General features: G+C 38.1%; 1 pseudogene; it reads right to left on the bottom strand.

The window, feature by feature from the left end:
* The window catches only part of LOC102823640, a 37477-nt pseudogene extending 23862 nt beyond the window's left edge, over positions 1-13615 (bottom strand).
* Between the last annotated feature and the right edge of the window lie 292 nt (positions 13616-13907).

Below are 13907 nucleotides of genomic sequence, written 5' to 3'. Positions count from 1 at the left end.
AATATATTATCATTTAAACAACCAAAGGGCACATTCTGCAAGCCTGCCTCCTGGTCTCTGGCACACAGCCTTTCTCTTTCCATGAGTCTAGAGTCCTCAGCTGCTCTGTCTCTCCATATCATCATCTCTGTTTCCATCTCTGGTGTTGCTGCTTCTCTGGATAGTGTCCCCCACTCCGCTCGTGCTCTTCTCCCTTGATAGTTCGAGAGTCCTCTGTTCTTGGAATGTAAGATAAACTACTCCCCTCTTTTTGTTACAACATGTCTACCTTTATATTGGGACAGTCTCAATTCGTCACGATAAGAATTATTCACAATTGAATCATAAGAATCTTATCCCCATATCCTTTCACCAGGCCTGTTTATTATACAAGATCATCTTATCTTCTTTTGATGCTTCCTGAATCATTCAACGTTTTGCCCATAGAATCCTACAATATTGCAAACTGAAGCTTGATTTTTTTCTTCATTTAATTCAGCTTGAGAAATGCTGACATGTCTTCCTTTTTGGTTTCTTAACTCCAACTCTTTGCACATTTCATTATAATACTTAACTTTGTCTTTACAAGTTGCCCTTTGAAATTTTGTTTAGCTCTTTTATTTCCTCATTTCTTCTCTTTGCTTTAGCATCTTTCTCCTAGAGAGCAAGTTTTAGGGTCCCTTCTGACATCCATTTTGATTTTTCTTTCTTTCCCAACTTTTTAAATGACCTTTTGCTTTCTTCCTGTATGATAGTCATGATTTCATTGCACAGCACTTCTGGTCTTTAATCTTTAATATGAAATCATCTAATGATATAGTTTTTGTGTCATTTAAAAGTGTTGAAGAGCAAAGATGTCAGCTTGACGACTAAGGTGCGCCTGACCCAAGCCATGGTATTTTCAATAACCTCATATGCATGCAAAAGCTGGACAGTGAATAAGGAAGACCATAGAAGAATTGATGCTTTTGAGTTATGGTGTGGGAGGAGAATATTGAAAGTGCTATGTGCTGCCAAAAAAACCAATAGATCCAATAGGTCAAGATGGCCAAACTTTGTCTCTCATACTTCAGACATATTGTCAGGAGGGACAAGTTGCTGGAGAAGGATAGCATGTTTGGTAAGGTGGAGGGTCAGAGAAAAAGAGGAAGACCTCCAACGAGATAGATTGGTCAAATGGCAGCATTGATGGACTCAAGCATGATAATAGTAGTGAGGTTGGCCCAGGATTGGGCAGTGTTTCATTCTGCTTTGTATAAGGTCGCTATGAATCGGTATCGACTTGATGGCACCTAACAACAATAACAATGTGTGTGCAAGTTCTGTATCTGCTTGGAGATCCTTCATTGACAGATAAAATAGAAATTTTCAGTCATTTTAATATGTAAACTAAAATTTTCTGTTTTCTGCTTTATAATGGTGGGAAAAAAAAACCTATTTTCTTCTGGGAGTATTGAATATGAACTCTCCCTTCTTTTGGGAACAAAAAAAGTGTGTTTATTTGTTTATTAATATTATTTTGTGGGGAATGACAGGCTAATTATTGGGGATTTTAGTTTTGTGATTCATCAAGAATCATTGTGCAATGTAATTGGGGTTCTGTTGATCGTGTGTGTGTGTGTGTGTGTGTGTGTGCGTGTGTATAGGCATCCTTTTGTTTGATCAATCATTTCAGTTTGCCTGAGATTGAGTTTTCTGGGATAGAAGACATTTTTTGAAAATGGAAAAAAATCAGGCAAACTGGCACACTTTGGTCACCCTAGAAGGGACTTTCTTCTTCCACTGGACACAATGGAGTAGAAAGGAAGTGGCAGGTACAGGTTATGAAGAAGGGTCTCTGGTAGGAATTGGGTAGTTAATCCATCAAGGGCCAACAACACAACCAATCCTTCAGCAAAAATAAGGAGAAAATAATAAAATCACAAATCCAGACAAACCTGTGACTTCTGCATTGAAGGGCATCATCAGTCCCACTTTGTAGGTGAGGGCACCTGGAACCACAAGAAGAGCAACTGTACTTAATGCTCTACGGCCTCTATGCTCACTCATGAGGTAGACCCATTCCCCACTTTTCTGGGAATGTTTTGTACTATAATAAATGTGATGCTTTGATGAAGATTTTCATTTGCTGAACTTTGTTTCATTTTGCAAGAAGGTGATAGGGCTTGCTAGTCCTGTCCCTTTCATACATGGAACCAGTTCTCAAGGCTAGGGCAATATGCCCTGTGAATTCGACAGACTGCACTTACCAACAACAGCGATCTCACAGAGGTTTTTGGAGCTCTAGGAGAGCACAGGTGGGCAGTTCACACTCACCAGCTACTCCTTGGAAACCCTACATATGGTCACTGTAAGTCAGGACTGACTCGATGGTGCTTAACAGGAAAGCCAGGAAGGGAGTGTGTCCTTGCAGAGGGGCCTGAACTGGTGACACACTGACCTGATTACACAGATGACCCAGAGAAATGACCCAGCACAGCAGAGCACAGTGTCAGAAAAATAGTAGCAGCAATGTCAGTGATAAGAACTACAGACTAGTAGACACTGGCGGTAGGAAGAGTTGACCCATAGACTGGTGGGCCCATGGAGTAGTGCTGGGAACCTTTGGGCAAGAGTTGCCAAGACAACAGTTGCTTGGGCATAACTATACAGGGGTTGCCCATACAAGTGTTGCTTTGAGAACTGTTGTAATGCCAGCCTCCTCATGCTGTTGTCCCAGGATTATCCTGAATATACTGGTTGAGTTAGACCAGGAAGCACAGGAATGCCTGAGCCAATAAAGAATAGCTAAAGGGAGAGAGAGAGAAAATGAATAGTCACTCACACTTGGTCAGAGCTAGTTATATACTTGCTGAAAGATAGAGGAAGACGGAGAGGCACCTGCAGACACCTAATCCACAGCGAGCCCATCCAGTGACACAGAAATGGACATAGGTAATTTGGGAAAAGTGAGTGACTCTCCTTTTAGACACAGTGGGTACTTGTAGGCGTGGAAGTTATAGGTCCACCTCAAATTTATTTCTTTTCTTTACTATTTGCTTTTTTGTAAGTTATCTGTACTTATCTATTGTCTAACATATAAATAATGGAGAAAGACTCTTACATTACACATTTATAATACCAGTATACACATTCTCTGGATTTTGTCCTAAATTATTTCTTCTAAACTTTCTAATGACCTTTATATTTTTTAGAGTTATTCAAGTTTTAGAAACTTATTCTCTAGCATGGTGACCCATTTTTATTTTTCATTCAACAGAATTGATTAGTACTTCAGGATGGAAGACTCATATATAGTACATAACATCAAAAGTCATTAAAATAATTTCTAAGTGTTCTTATTGGCTGGAAATCCATACATCCTTTATGGCTCTTCCTTAGAAGCAGTCTATTTTCACCCCTGTTGTCATTGTTTGTAACTTGCTTTTCCTCTTCCTTAGTCTTATATTTCTTATTTTGTTGTTGTTAAGTGCCTTCGAGTCGGTTCCGACCCATAGCGACCCTGTACAGGGTTTCCGAGGGTGTAAATCCTTACGGGAGTAGAAACCTCATCTTTCTCCCGCGGAGCAGCTGGTAGTTTCGAACTGCTGACCTTAAGGTTCGCAGCCCGATTCGTAACCACTACGCTACCAGAGCTCCTTAAATTTCTTATTATAATGTATTAATAATTATCCAGAGAGTACAATTCTTCTCAAATATAGAGTCTCAAGACACTGTATTACTATCGGCACATTGAAGTACCCAAACGTATCACTTGGGACATGGATGACATTGAACAAGTGACATGAGGCTCGTTTCTTCAACTGTGATATGATAATAATAAAAGTATACATTTCGCAAGGTCATATGCACTAACTGAGGTTCTATAGGTAAACACTTGAAACAATGCCTGGAACTCATTAAATTCTATATGCATTATCTGTTTGTATTGTTACACGAACACAAGGGACTTTCATTTATCCTTCTGAACTTGTTCACAGGGTTCTTAGATTTTTTTAAAGCTTTATCTTCTACTCTAAAACAAAAAGTCTTTAAAAAAAAATTTCTCCTCTTAAAGATTGTTCAAAACGATAATCTTCGCCCTCCCTCCAAAAATCTAACCTGCCCATCAGTAGTAAGAATATAGTTTCCTTCAATTAGAGAAATTCTGATTTTCAAGGAGACAGCATAAACCCATGTAAATGTTTAAAACTAAAGAATCTTGATGTGTCCTCTCAGCAAATAGTTTTACAGCTGCTTGTCGTTAAAAACAATAATGCTTCCACACTTAGGTAGTGATCGCCCCTTCCTGAGACACAGGTAATCATTGCAGGAGACTGAAATACATCTATAAAGAATAAAGAATGCTTTTTTTTTTTTTTTTAACTGAAAATGAATACATGAAAAAGGTCAGAAAAAGAAAATGAACTTTTCCTTGTAGACTGAGAGCCAATGAGATAAGTTTGAAAAGAGAAAAAAAAAAGCATTTAAAAAATGCTTTTCACCATTGATAAAATTTAGAAAACTTTTGTCAAATGCCTAATCATGTGTGATAATGTGCTGTTGTTGTTAATGTGCCATGGAGTTAGTTCCAACAAATATTGACCCTATGGAGGTCTGGTGTGGCGCTGTGGGTTAATGCACCAGACTGCAAAGCCGTTTGAACTGCAAGGTCGGCAGATGAAGCTCCTCAGAAACCCTATACAGGGTCGCTATGGGTCGGAACTGACTCGACAGCACTTCACAACAACAACAGAGTGTTTCCAAGGAGCAGTTGGTGGTTTTGAACCACCAACCTGTGGTCAAGCAGTGCTTCTCCTATAGTGCCAATGTGTTATGTGTCCTAACAATACAATCTTAACTTTGTAAGTCCTTATCATTTGGGATCCTTTTATTGATCTATGAGATGTCATAGTGGAAGGCATTCAAAAGCTTATTTTTAAATAAAATATTAGGACTATAATAATAGTTTAGTAATTTATTCACTAATTAATTCATTATACTTTTACTAAGTGTGTACTCTGCAAGAGGCACTGTACTATGCACTGAAAATTTAGCGTTGTTAAACAGACTGCTAGCTGCTAGTTAACTGCTTAGTATGAATTTTTCCTTAATTTTCTCTAGCAGAAAACAGGATTTTTTTAGACCAGTGTATTTAGAGATGGTTTATTTTATTATTTTTATTTTTATTTTTAAGCTTGATATTTTTAGGGTTTCTAGCAACAATGGTTGGCTGTGTGATATAGATTTGGCCAATACAACTTAAGTAAATGTCTGTAGATTGGAATTTTCAGGAAAATGATCAGTTTCCTGTTTAAGCAGTTTAAAGTTAATTTGCAGATATTTTATCCTTTACCAGTTCTTCCCAGAGCTGACATGCAATCCCTGGAGCTGCAGTAGCCATATTGTCATTATATGAGTGAAAGGCAAGAATAAATAGGCATATAGGTGGGGAATTCCAAAAAATTCATGGAATATTTTCATTATCTTTCAATTCCAAGTTTCCACGAACAGTTTGAAACCCCTTCATAGATTTCTAAGAAAAATAAATGTCTCTTTGCTTAAGACTATCTTGTAGGTTTTTCTTATATACAGCCAAACACAATCTATGCTGATATAGGGAATAAAACACACGTAGTGGTTGCTTTCAGCAAGCCTACAGTTCTGTAGAAATTAAAAACAGGTTTTAGTTCTCAAGTTAATTTCAATTAATTAAATGCCTGCCTCTACTACTCTGTGCGTTGTTGATATAAATTCTAAGACTACATGTAAGTTTATTGGCAGAATGCAGTCACTGATCTGCAACAGGTGACGTAGTGGGAGGAAAAACGGTACACATGCCATTTCATAGGGGATATGACTCGATGGCACTTAACAACAACAACAATGGTTGTTTATAAAGGAGCTCTGGTAGTGTAGTGGTTATGAATCGGGCTGCGAATTTCATGGTCAGCAGTTTGAAACTATCAGCTATTCCGCAGGAGAAAAATGAGGCTTTCTGCTCCCATAAAGATTTAGAGCTTCGGAAACTCTGTACAGTGTCACTATGAGTTGGAACCAACTCCATGGCACATAACCACCACCACCATAATTGTTTATGTAAATTAATATAACATTTGCTATATACTAAATTGAGAGTTAAAAAATATGCTTCTTAGAAACCTTATACAGGCTCGCTATTAATTGAACCAACTCGATTGCACTTAACAATAACAATATGAATTTATAGTCAGACTTATAGCAATCCTATAGTACAGTTTAACTGCTTCTTCAAGTTTCTCATACTGTAAATCTTTACAGGAACAAACAGACTCATCTTTCACCAGCAGCTGGTGAGTTTGAACCACCAACCTTGTAGTTAGCAGTGCTTAAGCCATTTTGCCACCAAGGTAACTTAGTATATAGAATTTGAAAGGTAGGGTTCATAAATTCTGCTAGAATGGAAATAAAGTTTACTTTATAGAGTCAAAGTAACAGAAGGTAGCTTTCCTGACAGAATTCATCTTAATTAGATGAAATGGAGTGATGGACAGAAAGGAATGGAGAGATTATTCTTGATGTTGAGAATGGTTTATATGCCATAAGAGACGATCAAAAGCAAGTCACGTATATATAGCAATAAATAGATCAGCTCTACTGTAACAGAGGACCCATAAATCAAGGAGCTGAGATTCAGAGACAAAATGAAGGAAATACTCATTTATTTGCATGGGGCATAGATCTATACCTGGGGATTTTCAAAGGTCATATAAAAGGATTTGATTTTTTATACAAGCAGATACTAAAGAAGTCATTTCTCTTCCTAGGTTGTTTTTAATTTTATTTCATTTCAAATGAAATAATACTTTCTTTTGACTGTGCCTGTTTATGTCCTTCTGGTGTGGTCAACGTGAGGCATTGAACTAAAGACAAATGAAATACTATATATATAAAAAGTTTGAAATTTAATTGGCAGTTGGAATAGTTTAGTGCAAAAGTTTAGATTCCTAAATAAAAACAAACATGACAAAACTTTTTTTTTTTTCTTTCCCTCCAACCCTTACTTTCTTTCTATTTCATTCTTCCGGCATCCTTTTTTATTTTTAAGCAAAAGGTTTCTTGTACATCAAATGACTCTTTGAAAACAACATGCACTGAAGTGAAAGCAGGTCAGCCCTAAAGGAAAAGGAACACTTATTAGAGAACACACAACTGTGAATAAAGAGAGGAAGCCTTTCCTTCTATGAAGAAAAAGTTTCCTAAAAGGACAGGGATGCTTTTGAACCCAGTGACAAAACTGTCTTTTAAATCCCCAAAAGGTCATATAATAATTGAGATTCAGTGTTTTTTTTTTTTTTTTTAAACATCAACTTCTACTAAGTGAACCCATAAAAGTTAAGCACTTTAAATTAATCAAGCTGAAAACAGGCCTAAACATCCCTAAGGCAGAAAATGACTTTTGCTTTGACTCTCCAAACTTTCATATCCCTGGTGACTATGAACGCATGCCCCAAAGTCATGGTGGCTTAAATACAAGACACATTCAATATTAGAATTTCAAACTTTGGTTTCCATGTTTCTAGAACTGTAATTTTGCAGCATGTTATTTTGCTTTACTAAATCCCCCAGGGTTACCAAAACTTACCCCTATCCTAGGTGGTTGACTTGAACTCTTACCTCAGGAAAACATGTCCTGGAACTGTTGGTAGGTAACATGGAGTCAGTTCTGACTCAGAGTGACCCTATGCACTACAGAATGAAACACTGCACAGTCCTACTGTAGCCTCACAATTGGTGTAATGCCTGAGCCCACTGTTGTGGCTACTGTGTCAATACATCTTGTTGGGGTCTTCCTCATTTTTGCCGACCTTCCAATTTACAAAGCACAATGTCCGTCTTCAGGGACTGGTCCCTCCTGATAACATGCCCAAAGTATAAGATATGAAGTCTCAACATCCTGGCTTCCAAGGAGCTTTATGACTAGACTTCTTCCAACACAGATTTGTTTCTTCTTCTAGAAGTCCATGGTTATTTTAGTATTCTTCTCTAACACCATAACTCACCTTGACTTTCATTATTGAAAGATTCTCTGGGCAAATTATTGAATGATTCAGGAAGCATCAAGAGAAGATGGAAGAAATACACTGAGTCACTGTATGAAAAAGAAATGACTGATATTCATCCGTTTCAAGAGGTAGCATATGATCAAGAGCCAATGATACTGAAGGAGGAAGTCCAAGATGCACTAAAGGAATTAGCAAAGAACAAGGAACCAGAAATAGATGGAATGAAAATTGAAATCTTTCAAGAAAGTGAGACAGCACAGGAGGCACTCACTCATCTACGCCAAGAAATTTGGTAGACAACTATCTGGCCCACTGATTGGAAGAGATCCATATTTGTGCCCATTCCAAAGAGAGGTGACCCAACAAATGTGGAAATCATTGGACAATCTCTTTGATATCCCATGCGAGTAACGTTTTACTAAAGGTAATACAGAAATGGCTGCAAACATACATTGACAGAGAACTTCCAGAGGTTCAAGCTGGATTCAGAGGAGACAGTGGAATGAGGGATATCATTGCTGATGTTCGATGGATCTTGGCTGATAAAAGAGAATATCAGAAAGATGTTTACCTGTGCTTTATTGACTACACAAAAGCTTTTGATTGTATGGATCATGACAAGCTATGGACAACATTGAGAAGTATGAGTATTCCGGAACACTTAATTGTGCTCATGAGGAACCTGTACTTGGACCAAGAAGCAGCTGTTCTAATAGAACAAGGGAACAATGAATGTTTTAAAATTAAGAAAGGTGTGCGACTAGGTTGTATTCTTTCACCATACTTATTCAACCTGTATACTGAGCAAATAATATGAGAAGCTGGGTTATATGAAGAAAAATGTGGTATCAGGATTAGAGGAAGTCTCATTAACAACCTGTGATATGCAGATGATACAACCTTGCTTGCTGATAGTGAAGAGGACTTAAAACATTTACTGATGAAGATCAAAGAGCACAGCCTTTGAAATGGATTACATCTCAATGTCAAGAAAACAAAAATCCTCACCACTGGACCAATAAACAATATTCTTATCAACGGAGAAAAGATTAAAGTTCTCAAGGACTTCATTCTTCTTGGATCAACTATCAACACTCATGAAAGCAGCAGTCAAGAAATCAAACAACGTATTGCATTAGGCAAAACTGCTGCACAGCCCTTTGTAAAGTGTTGAAGAGCAAAGATGTCAGCTTGAGGACTGAGGTGCGCCTGACCCAAGCCATGGTATTTTCAGTAACCTCATATGCATGCAAAAGCTGGAAAATGAATAAGGAAGACCATAGAAGAATTGATGCTTTTACGTTATGGTGTGGGAGGAGAATATTGAAAGTGCCATGGTCTGCCAAAAGAACCAATAGATCTGTTTTGGAAGAAGTGTAGCCAGAGTACTTTTTGGAGGCCAAGATGGCTAAACTTCATTTCTCGTACTTCAGAAATATTGTCAGGAGGGACCAGTCACAAGAGAAGGATATCATGTTTGGTAAGGTGGAGGGTCAGAGAAAAAGAGGAAGACCCCCAATGAGATGGACTGTCCAAGTGGCAGCATCAATGGACTCAAGTGTGGCAACAGGAGTGAGGTTTGTCCAGGATCGGGCAGTGTTTAGTTCTGCTGTGCATAGGGTCGCTATGGGTTGGTTCCGACTCAATGGCACCTAACAACAACAACAATGGTCTTTCTGGGACTAGCATATGCATTTTTCTGTCTTGGGGTCTTAAGTTTTACTTTTTCTTTTGTCTAGACTAAGACTTTTACCTCTTAAATATTAACCTGAGTCCCTGGAAATAGTCTAACTACTAACTGGAAGGCTTTAACAAACAAGCCTGGCAATATGCTTCTGAAAAGTCACATCCTTGGAAATTCTATGGATCGCAGTTCTATTCTACCTATATGGGGTCTCCAGTAGTCAGAATCAACAAAAACAAAATAATGATAGAGTATCTTATTTCAGAAACCATCTCAAATGTTGTCATCTTTATTAAAGTTTTTATATTATCCTCTGACTCTGACTGGCCTGAGTGACCATTTTTGAAACTGATCTCATTCTGCTTTCCTTCCCTGTAAGTAAATGCTGTTCTATCCAATGCGTGTCAATTTTGTTTTATTAGCAACCTCGAACCCTGCTTGACAAAAGGAGAATGAGTTTTATTTATTTTTTATGTTATCTAGAGCATGGATCACAGGAGGTTGAACACAGCAGTTTTTAAAATTTAAACCCATTGAATTAGACTGCATTATGTCATATCAATGAACTCACCAATGCAGCAAATTCTACTTGCATCTTTGACAAATGTGTTTAAAGGAAATCTACTATGTGTGAGATAAATGTGTGTGTACGCACACATATAAACATCATGGCTCCTCCTTTCCTTCTTTATTTTTTGGGAACCCTGGTAGGGTAATGGATTACATGTCAGGCTACTAGCTGCAAAGTCAGCAGTTTAAATCTTCCAACTGTTCCCTGGGACAAAGATGAGGCTTTCTGTTCCTGTAAAGTTGGTAGTGGCAGTGTTGGTTATATGTGTGCTGTTGAGTTGGTTCTGACTCATAGCAACTCTGTATAGGGTTTTTGAGGAGTGGCTGGTGGATTTGAACCGCTGACCTTGTGGTTAATAATCCAGTCCGTATCCTACAGGGTAACACCAGTACCCCACCTTGGAAACACTACACAGGGTCACTATGAGTTGGAACCAACTCAGTGGCACCAAGCAGCAGAAGCACTTTATTGCACCTTCAAAATTTTAGAATCTAGGCGAGATCTTCTGCCTTAAAGAGTATACATGCAATTCTAGCTCAGTAATTAAGGTATCTTGGTTCATTTTAAAGTTGAGCTTTCAAAGGGGGTGGTTAAAGGTTTGTACCATTGTTGTTGTTGTTGTCAGGTGCCATCGAGTTGGAACCGACTCATAGCGACCCCATGCACAGCAGAACGAAACAATGTCCGATCCTGGGCCAACCTCACTACCGCTGCCACACTTGAGTCCATCAATGATGCCACCTGGCCAATCCATCTCGTTAGGGGTCTCCTCTTTTTCTCTGACCCTCCACCTTACCCAGCATGACGTCCTTCTCCAGCCACTGTTCTCTCTGGACAATGTGTCCAAAGTATGAGAGACGAAGTTTAGCCATCCTGGCCTCCAAGGAGCATTCTGGCTGCAATTCTTCCAAAACAGATCTATTGATTCTTTTGGCAGTCCATGGCACTTTCAGTATTCTCCTCCAACACCACAACTCAAAGGCATCAATTCTTCTACGATCTTCCTTATTCACTGTCCAGCTTTCACATCCACATGAGGCTATTGAAAACACCATGGCCTGGGTTAGGCGCACCTTAGTCCTCAAGCTGACATCTCTGCTCTTCAACACTTTAAAAAGTTCCTGTGCAGCAGATTTGCCTAATGCAATACGTCGTCTGATCTTTTGACCGCTACTTTCGCGAGTGAAGTCCTTGACAACTTCAATCTTTTCTCTTCAGTTTTTTCTTACTCCCTCATCTTTCCTAAAAAGATTTTATTATTGTTGTTGTCGACAGTCACAAAGCAAAACATACACCATTTAAACACTATCTAGATGTACACTTTAGTGTACATTTAGTGTACATAATCTAGATTGATTACATTTAATTTGTGCAACCATTCTGACATATTTTTTCCTAATGATTCTACCACCATTAAAATGAACTAACTGCCCCCTAAGTGTCTTCTCTCATCTTTCAAGTTATTTTTGTCAATTTGATCACATGTAGATAATTCATTAATAGAGCACAATACTTAAGGGTTTCCACAGTTTTGTCTTTCCTCTTCCTTTCCCCTCAGAAGCATGATCCCTCACCCTATGCTTGGTTTACTTTAGTGATGCTCTGGGAATCAGGACTCTTTCTGACAGAAACTCAGCTCAAATCAGCTGAAATCCAAAAAGAAAGAAAGGCCTGCTGGATGCATGACCTCAACCAAATTTCTGTCCTACTTTTACCTCTATTTATCTTTTCAACTTTTAATAAAGATGGCTTTATTTAAATATAAGCCTTTTATTTAAAAAAAAAAAAAAATTAAGTGACTACAGTGACCTACAGAAATTTCACACTAATGCTTATCGGCTTAGAGAACCCCCTAGAAAGACAGTAAATGGTTTTATTTCAACAGTTCTGACTTAAGTACTAAAAGTAGATAGGAATGCTTTGAACCTGTCTTAGTTTCCTAGTTCTGCTACAGCATACATATGATGGTGATTCAAAAAGTATTGTTATAAAATCAGAAATGTTTACTAAGCAAAAGGATCAAAATACAAAGTTCTTTCTTGATATATCTCCATCTAGGTCTGTGTACTTCTGAAGGTGGTGTTTCCATTGCTCTAATCTGTCTCTGAAAATTTTTATTCTTTTGGATTTATACCATATCAGATTGGAAGTTTGGGTATCCTTGAGGGAATCATGTTCCTTTTAAATGTTCTTTGAATTTGGGGCCCATGTATGAACTGGAACTCTGATAGTAATGTGCTTTGACTAAAGTTGTTGTTCTTAATTGCCTTTGAGTCAGTTCCAACCCATAGCAACCCTGAATAGGGACATAACTGTTATAAAAATGACAATAAATTCTTACTTCCATTTTTTTCTGATGGACTAAAATTAGAGCTGTAGGATAGATGGGATAAAGTTTCCCAACAAATTTCTCATAGGACAACCCTTTGCTATCCTTGAAGAATGAGCAGGTGCATTGTTGTGATGGTTAAAAAAAAAATCTCAGCACAATTTTCTAGGCCTTTTTCTTACCAATGGAGCTTCCAATTTTCTTAAAATTTCTTCCTAATAAGCCCTCATGTTTTTCCTATAGTCTTTGATAAAATACATCAAGATTGCCCCTTTGGAATACCAAAAATAAGTAGCCATAACATTCTTAGCTGCCATTTCTGCCTTGAATTTCACTGGCTCAGCAGATCCTCTTGGAAGTCACTCTTCTGATTTGAGCTTTTTTTTGAAGGCACCCTAATAAACTAAGACAAGTGCATTGCTGAGAGAACTTATTTGCAGCCATTCTCTGGTTGTAGAAATGTTTTCAAACATATTTTGTTTGTAATAAATTTGTGCATATATGAACTGGAACTCTAATAACAATACTTTTTGACTTATGTATGTAGCTATCATCGAAATGACAACAATTTCTTTTTTCCATTTTGTTCCCCAATTTCCCTCTTTCTGGTAGAAATACTATGTTTTCTTTTCATTTAGAGACCAAAGGCAGAGAAAGAAATATTATGTTAATCAATCACAAATCCAATCTCCTTGCTTTGTCAGATGACTAGGAATAGAGGGCAATGTCTAGGCATTCACTGAGTGATAAAAACTTCCACAGAACAAGAAGGAAGGATACTTGGAGTAGTGTCTTAAATAATCAGTTTGGGAAGATGCTTTAATGGAGAGTTTGATGACTCTGAACCTGTTCAGAAAGTTCTTAGTAGCAAGCCTATCATGTTCAGAAGTGAAATCCATCTGAATGTGGAAGAGAAGAAGACTTGAGCTGCCAGGGAAGGGGACTGTTGAGTTAACCACCTGTGGGGGACCTGGATGCCTTCGAGGTGGGCTGGGTGGTGGAATGAGAGGCCTTCCTCGTGGAGGCATGGTGCAGAAACTGGATTCGGAGTGGGAAGAGGCGTTGCTGTAAGGTAGTGAATCCCTCTTCACTGGTAGTACAAACACAGCAGTACAAACCCTAGTTCCTGCAGAAGAGTGTATTTCTTCAACCAGTCTTTGGTATCTTGACGTATGAGCCTAATTTGTAATAAACTCCTTATGTTTGTCACTTTTACTTCTTTTTGTGTTAATGGGTTTTGCGCCCCACTCTCCTTTCTTCTCCTGATTTTTTAGTTCTTCACTTCCAATTTTGTGCAATGGTATTTTAGGAAAAATGGAA

The sequence above is a fragment of the Chrysochloris asiatica genome, unplaced genomic scaffold (assembly GCF_000296735.1).
Source record: "Chrysochloris asiatica unplaced genomic scaffold, ChrAsi1.0 scaffold00012, whole genome shotgun sequence".
NCBI lineage: Eukaryota > Metazoa > Chordata > Mammalia > Afrosoricida > Chrysochloridae > Chrysochloris > Chrysochloris asiatica.
Note: the sequence above shows the minus strand (reverse complement) of the source record. Positions and strands in the feature narration are given on the sequence as shown.